This window comes from Nanorana parkeri, unplaced genomic scaffold, assembly GCF_000935625.1.
Source record: "Nanorana parkeri isolate BGI_ZX_2015 unplaced genomic scaffold, ASM93562v1 scaffold876, whole genome shotgun sequence".
NCBI lineage: Eukaryota > Metazoa > Chordata > Amphibia > Anura > Dicroglossidae > Nanorana > Nanorana parkeri.
Genome location: NW_017307144.1, coordinates 317237 through 326105, shown reverse-complemented (window position 1 = coordinate 326105; position 8869 = coordinate 317237). Strand labels below are relative to the sequence as shown.

At 39.3% G+C, this 8869-nt stretch overlaps 1 protein-coding gene across 1 annotated transcript in view; it reads left to right on the top strand.

The window, feature by feature from the left end:
• Positions 1–8869, top strand: part of CRIM1 (cysteine rich transmembrane BMP regulator 1) — a 615863-nt gene that overhangs the window by 309021 nt on the left and 297973 nt on the right. The gene's annotated exons all lie outside the window — the stretch shown is intronic.

The window sequence follows — 8869 nt, the reverse complement described above, 5'->3', positions numbered from 1 at the left end:
GATATTACCAGTCAAAGAAAGATGTAGACTAGTGTGAGAACTGATTTAACTAAATTGACCCTACTACCTGGCATACCAACTTGCCTTTGCAGTAGCAAGTAATGAAATAAAAAATCTGCTCTATCCAGTCCAGGTAAAAAATGAGTAAAAGGAACAGTCAAGAAACAAATTGGGAATAATACATTGGCATTATGTTTTTTTTTTTTAGCCGTGAAAAGAAACTGTAGTCCACATGTACTCCAAAATAATCAAGTTGTGAGATTTCACAAAGTGTTAATCATGTCTGAGACCGATTTATAACCAGGCTGTTAATAGCCTAATTTCATAACATGCTGAAACAGAAGCTCTGGGGAGAGTTTAATATATGGCTGCTCTGTAAATCTTCAGTCCGATAGCAAGAAAAGAAAAGAAAAAAAAAACAGATTTTGTAGGGAGGAAAGGGAGGACAGCGAAGAAATACAAATCTACTGCAATTAAACCACATCCCCACTTAGTAATGTATATTGGGTTTGCTATAAAGAAAGACATGTAATTTCATGTCTAGATATTTTTATGACTCTTTCATAGTTCAATAGTTATGTTTAATAACTTTTAAAATTTAACCCAACAACAAATGTTTTGTAAAATATAGCTTAGATACATATTCTTGCAGCAAAGATCAACAAATGATGATGTGATCTAAAAGACAATATCCAAGAGATATAACTCACAAAGCACCATGGTAGTGCTGGTAATATGAGAATTGTATAGTAGTACATCTTGGAGCAATAAGCCATTGGCAGCTTAAAAATTGTGCCTGTGTGTGCCCATATTATGAAACCACAGTAAATAAATGTTTAATTTGCTTTGTACTTCCGTTAGCTCGATCAGAATTTACCTGCACATGATGCAGGCTTATATTTAGAATTGATAATATGGGTATTAAAATACCATGTAGTAGAGCCAGGTTTGCAGGCTTGTTTTCAGTTTGAGTGGCCAGTTTATTATGACCACCTGACGTTTGCAGGCAAAATAGCTATAATTAGTTATAATTTCTTGCTGAAGTTGCTAGAGGGCCAGACCATTATAATAGGGAAGCAGGTTGTTTACCACGACATTAGAAGTTATTTTTTTTCTGGAAGATATGGGTAAACAGTGCGATTTAACAGTCATTGAACGTGGGATGATTGTTGGCGCTCAAGCCATGGAGTGAATATCAGCAAAACAGCAGAATTCGTTAAATGTTTAAGAGGGGCTCATTGTTAAAGTGTTTAAAGACTGGACTGTCAGCCGAAAATCTGGGTCTGAACGTGCGAATTGTGGCCGTCAGCGACTAGTCAATGTTAGGGCAGAACGGAGACTGGCAAGACTGGTACAAGACAACAGAAGGGCAACAGTGCAGTGTCAGATTCCTCGCATCACCTTTCAACATCTCGTGGAGTCACGAGGCTGTGAATAAAAATGTGTAATTTAACTGGGTGATGATTGATCGTGAGTGTAACAATTGAATGGATGTATATATATGTGTGTTGTCGTATAAAAGAAGTTATACTATAAAAGGATAAATGCTTAAAAATATAAAGTGTGGTTTAAACGAGTGAATTAATTAAGTCTGGCATTCAGTGGTGCTAATCACTTGTTTAAACAGCCGAGGCTACAAACCAGTGTACAAAAAATCCTTATAAAACCACATCTACTAAAAATGTGAATAAAATCGTGCATATATACAATACATAAATATATAAAATTGTATAAACGGGGGATTCTGAACGGAAAAAAACAAAAACAAAAAAAAACGAATATCCTCCAAACAGCGTTGGAGATCCAGAGGATAAAGAAAGAAAAAAGACATCAGAAGGGAGAAAGGGAGGGTGTGCTCTCTTTCTACTCCAAAGTGCGTTTTAGATGTAAAGGAATGGCATGAACTCCCTAATCCTGGAGCCACTTTGTATCAAAGTGTCTATGCATCAACAGTATCTTTATGTAGACCAGGTTTCGGTAAGTCCGCAGAGGGAAGACAGGGTCATCCTGCATCACCAAGGTCTCAAGCAGAAGTGTTGTGGCAGGCACATGTTTCCAGATGTATTGTACAAGCTCTCCTGCAGAAGCAAGAATGAGAACCAGAAATGCAGTGGCCACGGAAACTATTTACAAATCCTCAAAGTGGCTAGAGGAGATAGAGGAGGTGGTGGTGCTGTAACACAGCAGGTATGCAACTGTGGCAGTGCACTTTTTGCTGAGAAGGGGTCACAAAGGTGTTTTTATTTTGTCAAGGTTTTAGACCCTGACCTTCTGTAGTGCTTGTATCCTGTTAAGTGTCTGTCTTAATCCTCTCAATGAACTTAGAAAAATATGTTTTGCTATACTGTACGTATACTTCAGTTTGTTTGATTTTCGGACATGGTAGAGAATGGTTAATACTGCTTATGATTTCTGCTTTCTGTGTCCTGCTGGGGAGATTTACCTTAATTTCTTGTCCTAGATGCCCAACAGGATGAAAGGAGGAATCTCCCCAAATTTAGGGGAGTTCTCATCTAAATTGTCACTGAAAGAGTTGTCCCCATTGCAAGATTTCCACTTAACTTTTGCTCTTATGCAGCTCTATAATTGTGGATTCTCCATTTCTTTTAGCCTGTGTGACAATAGTCACAAGACAAAAAAGAGTGATATATCTCCTTAATGGCAACACAAACCGCAAAAACAAATTAAAAGTGGGTTTAACGCTCTCACACTATGCAAAACTCAGAACGCATGTTTTTCTTTTAAATACATTTTAACTTGACCACTCATTCTCTTTGCCAATGCAGTTTGTTTATGTTAGATATACTGCATGTTGTCCTAGATTAATGTTGCCCTTGACAAATGTATTATTTTTTATGTTTGTGAAATATGTGCCTGAAGTTTAGCGAATTAATATTTGGCCTCTTTGGAGTAGTGTTTGCCTCATGCTCCTTAACAAAATAAAGACCACACCTGGAAGTGCTAATTGAAACATTAATTTTATGCCTGACATATTCTGATAATTACAGAAAAAAACAAAAAAGGATAAAGCACACTCCTGTGGGCACACTACAATTCGGTGACTATTGTGTAAGGGTGTGCAGCAGCTCCTCGGTACAGGGAGAGGACCCTGTCTATTCAAAATTGCAGATATGGACAAAGCAGGACAGGAGCGCGACTACCAAAAGGACGTGGATAGGTATATGCAGTACAGATTGTAAATGAATCTTTGTGTGTGAAAAATTCCGTGACACTGTTACTAGTGGACAAAGGGACTTACAGTTAGAGACTCCCCCGTGATCTATATGCCACCCTCCTTTGGAAGGTCCAGGATCGCAGGAGTGTCTCCGGTGGTGTAACAGGCTGATCAATTGGAGGTGCGGATCCGTATGGCCATCCACGGACTCGGCTGGCCGGGCCGAGCCGCGTCGGTCAAAGACGGAAAAATGGGGAGGAGCTACAAGCGGCTAGGGCACGCCGTGCGTCGTTGGTCTGGATCGGTTGCGGTGTGGGCGGTGGAGGTCTCAGGTGGTGGCGGTCTCTGGTGGTCGGGTGTCTCCAGTGGCTACGTGTTTCGAGGAATCCCTCTTAATCACGGAATTTTTCACACACAAAGATCCATTTACAATCTGTACTGCATATACCTATCCACGTCCTTTTGGTAGTCGCGCTCCTGTCCTGCTTTGTCCATATTCTGATAATTGGCATTCATGCTAATGACTTAACTTTGCAGTTATATTCATAATTGTGACATAGCTATTTCAAAGTTAAACTCTTTTTTTCTATTTTATTTGCATTAATTTGTCTCGATTGTATAGATTGCAGTCATACTTTTGGCACTTTTGTACTGCCTCATATAAGTATTGTCTGTTTGTTGTCACTCATACGTCCCCCACGTATGTGGGGGTAAATGCCATCTGTGCAATGTTAAGATTGACAAATACAGAACCCCTCCCGATTACCAAATTACTTTTTTTGCAGTGTAAAAAATTACAGCACAATTACATTGATTGCATTGTGTGTATGTGTATCTATCTATATCTATCTGTCTGTCTGTCTGTCTATCTATCTATCTATCTATCTATCTATCTATCTATCTAGATACAGTGTTTCCCCGAAAATAAGACACTGTCTTATATTTTTTTTTTTCATGAAAAAAGACACTAGGTCTTATTTACGGGGGATGTCTTATTTTTACCTGGCTGCAGCTGTCTGCTCTCCGCTCTCCGCTCTGATGCCGTCCTGGGAGAAACCAGTCAGAAGTTCCCGACCTCACTGTCCATGCCGCACTGTGCCTGCTGGGAAATGTAGTTTTCAGCGGCAGCCGAGGCAGCCGGTCTTAACATGTAAAATTCTATTATGTGCAGCTACCCCGAAAATAAGACCGAGCGCTATCTTCAGGGATTTCTGTAATATAAGACCTACCACCGAACTAGGTCTTATTTTCCGGGTAGGTCTTATATTACAGAAATCCCTGAAGCTAGCGCTACCACTGAATTGGGTTGTTTTTTCCGGGTAGGTCTTATATTACAGAAATCCCTGAAGATAGCGCTAGGTCTTACTTTCGGGGTAGGTCTTACTTTCGGGGAAACACGGTAGATAGATGGATACACAGTATGCACAATTGTTATGCATATTGTCCTAAATCCAAACTGCATAAGCTTGAAGGCTTATTGGTTTTCAGCATATCAGGCGATGTGTATTTGTGTAATGAGGAAAGTGATGGGAAGGGCTGGAAAAAAAAAACAGAAAAATTGGGGGGGTTTTTCCGGAAAAAATAAAAAAGGAGTGTGGAATATGTTATTTTACAATAATAAAAAATATATATTTGGTGTGGTATTCAAACTATATACCATAAAGACCTTAATGAAAGATTTCTGAGACTTTATGTAAAGTCTTAAAATCATTGCACATTCTCTCAGCTGAAGACGAGGAATACTGGAATACAATTCAAGTAACATTGTACTTCTGAATGCAGTTCTCAAACTCAAAAAGAAATATGCCTTTTCTGCCACTAGGGGCACTGCAGAGAAAAGGCTTCAGTTTAGTTAGCTTGTGGGTGCCATCTTGTACTTCCTACAGTTGGGTGATTGTTGGTATGGTAGAAGATGATCGTTTCTGTCCTCTCAGGCCTCAATTGACAGGTAACTGACAAATTAGTTTATCTTCATAGCCTTTAAATGATTCCTAATAATGTTCTACACCATCACAGAATAATGTTTACCTATGGTCTGCTCAGTAAAAAAAAATGTCCTCCTCTTCGTAAAATGGTGAGACCAACATCTAGAGTTTGGCAATTTACAAATATTGTGAGAATAAATATTTTCCAAAAGCTACAAGGATGACAACACACATCCTTGCATGCCACAAATGACTTTCAAATTGTAAAAATACTCCACACTGAATTTTTTAACCTTTTTCCGTACATTTTCATTTTTTTCCGGGAAAAAACGTGATTTTTTTTTCTCATGGCTTCAAAATTACCAGAAATTTGGCATCTCCTAATGAGGGCGGGTGTGGCCTGAGGATTTCAAAACCCAATATCAAGGTGTGCATAATAATTAGGCAGCTTCTTTTCCTCAGGCAAAATGGGCCAAAAACGAGATTTAACTGACTGAAAAGTAAAAAAAAAAATTATTTCAGAGGGATGCAGCGCTCTTGAAATTGCTAAGATATTGGGGTGTGATCACAGAACCCTCAAACTTTTTTGTTGCAAATAGTCAACAGGGTCGCAAGAAATTTGTTGAGAAAGAAACATGCAAATGAACTGCCAAAGATTTGAGAAGAATCAAAAGTGAAGCTACCAGGAACCCATTCTCCTCCAGTGCTGTCATATTCCAGAACTGCAACTTACCTGGAGTGCCCAGGCGTACAAGGTGTTCACTGCTCACCAAGGTAAGGTAGGCTGAAAACCGACCACGACTCAACAAGACACATTTGAAGTTGAAAGGTCAAAACTGGGCCAAGAAATATCTGAAGACAGATTTTCAAAGGTTTTATGAACTGATGAGATGAGTGACTCTTGACAGACCAGATGGATGGACCCGTGGCTGGATCAGTAACGGGCACAGAGCTCCACTTTGACTCAGATGCCAGCAAGGTGGAGGTGGGGTACTAATGGGCTGGTATTAATAAATATGAGCTAGTTGGACCTTTGGGGTTGAAGAGGAACCTTAAAATCATCTCCCAAACCTACTGCCAGTTTTTAGAAGACACTTTCTTCAAAAAAGTCTGCATCTTTCAAGAAGACCATGATATTTATGCAGGACAGTGCTGTATCACATGCATTGAAGTACTCCACTGTGTGCCTAGCCAGTAAAAGCTTTAAATATGAAATAATAATGACATGGCCCCCTTCCTCACCTGACCTAAACCCTATTGAGAACTTTTGGGCCCTTCTTAAACAGGCGATTTACGGTGAAGGAAAACAATACACCTCTCTGAACAGTGTCTGGGAGGCTGTGGTTGCTGCTGCACAAAAAGTTGATCGTCAGCAGATGAAGAAACTGAGAGGTTCAATGGAGGGAAAGTTGATGACTGTTATTGAAACGAAGGGTGGCTAAATCGATCACTCATTTTCTTTTTGAAAATGTCAGAAATGTTTATTTGTAAATTTTGAGTTGTTTCTTTATTATTCTCACTTTAACAGATAAAAATAAACAAGTGAGATGAGAAAATGTTCATTTTCCTTTTTGTTGCATAATAATCCTGCACATTAATAGTTGCCCAATAATTGTGCACACATAGATTTTCTCCTAAGAACACACACACACACACTATATTATAATGCATTAATTTATTTTTTTCATTTTTTTAAGTGGAGTTTCACTTCGAGGTTTAGACACCTATGTGTAGGGATGATAGTATTGATTCACAAATTGGGGGAAATTACAAACTTTGTTTCAATCCACCTAAATATATTCATGCATACTTGCTCAATTTACACAAACTCATGGTACTACTTAAATGTATTCACTTTTTAATACATTTGTGTTCAATCATATCTTTTTTTTTATACAAGTCACTGACTATTTTATTCCTAGCCCCCAACAACTTGTCTAGAGCTAAATGTTAGTAGTGAGATCACACACAACAAAAACCTGAAGTCTTCATGCAGGAAGTCACACACATGCAATATGGTTAGCTTGCAGTGTTATCTCACTTTGTTATCACTTACAAGGTTAAAATGAGCAAACATTTGGTGTTAATATGTGCTGTGCCATGTTGTTAAACTGAAAGAAACAATGCTAACGGGAAATGAGACTTAAATATCCATATCATCCTGTCTGTCTGTAGGCATCTCCTAATTTCCCAGTGATTTACCTCTTTTCTTGTAAAGTTTCCAATGGAATAACTTAAAACATATTGGATTCCATATGTGACACACAAGCCTTATTACTGTCAACGTAAGCTTCACTGATTTAGGGGGCTGTATAGGTGATCACATCACCATACATGCTGGTCTTTCTCGCTTAGAAGGTATTAAATAAAAGTGTGGTCTGTAAAACATACATCTTGTTTAGCACCTGTCCAGACACTGGAAAATGAACTGACATTCATCATGTGTAATAGATGGCAGCAACCATGCGTATTAACTTGTTGGAGTAAAAAAGGAAGCCATGGCTGTTTTTCCTTTTCTCCTCTAATACCATGCATTTTTCATTTTGACTAAAAACTTCAATTTGGCAATAAACATGCTGTCCATTCCTTTCTTTCTTCCCATAAAGGCAAACAGGAAAGGAAAAGAAACATATTTATCAAAAGATTTCCCTGAGTGTTAACAAATGCACCATACTTTATAAAAACGGCACATTTACATTAGTGGTGTTTATTATCTATCTAAAGGTGGCCATACACTTCACAACCATCGCAAGACCTTAGTTGGTTGTAAATAGACAAAAGACATGCGACCGTACAGTAGAAACGGTTGCACGTCTTCGTTCACACTGTTCGATTCTCGTACGATCGCGGGATTTCCCGCGATTCTCGTACGAGAATCGAGCAGTGTATGGGCACCTTTAGTCAAGCTTAGTGAAAGTTGTAATACAGCTGGAGGATAATGGCTAATCTATCCCATTGCACAAGTTTGTCTTAAGGTGCCCATACACCTTACAACCATCGCACGACTTTCGTTGTGCGATGGTTGTAAGGTAATTAAAAGCTTGTACGATCTGCCCATTTTGGACAGGCAGATTGTACTTGCGATCATCGTCAGCCCTCCCCGCTGAGGGGAGGGCTTGCAATGATTCCAATGCTGAGTGGGCAGTGTGCGCTTGCGCACACACACGCCCATTCGGCATTTGCCTTCCGAGCACGCCACTAACCCGCCGAAAATCTTCCGATGTTCGGCAGGTTTTCAAGCGTGCTAGGGAAGACAAAAGATGTGCGACCGTACAGTGGAAACGGTTGCACGCCTTCCATACACCTGTCGATTATCGTACGATCGCGGGATCACCCGCGATTATCGTACGATAATCGGCAGGTGTATGGGCACCTTTACATAAATGTACTATCCCCTAGAATGGAAGCACCTTATAACAAAATTACTGCATGTTGTTAAACCACCAGAATGCATGAGGCAATTCTGATATTTCTTTTTAAAGTGTATGTCAGTGCAAAAAAAAACCCCAGCAACTTTGTAATATGTACACATTTTCTGCTACATTCAAATTCTTGTATGCACTGCTAATAGCTTGATATTCGTTATACATATTAACTATAGCACTCCCTTCACTGCTATCACCCCAGCTCAAAATAAAGTTAATCAATACCTGTATTGATCCAAAAAAAGCACATGCACAGCCTCTTATCATTTAATAAAAGCTTAACTTAGTCTCTCCCTCTCTCTCCCTCTCCCTCCATCTCTCTCTCTCTCTCTCTCTCTCTCTCT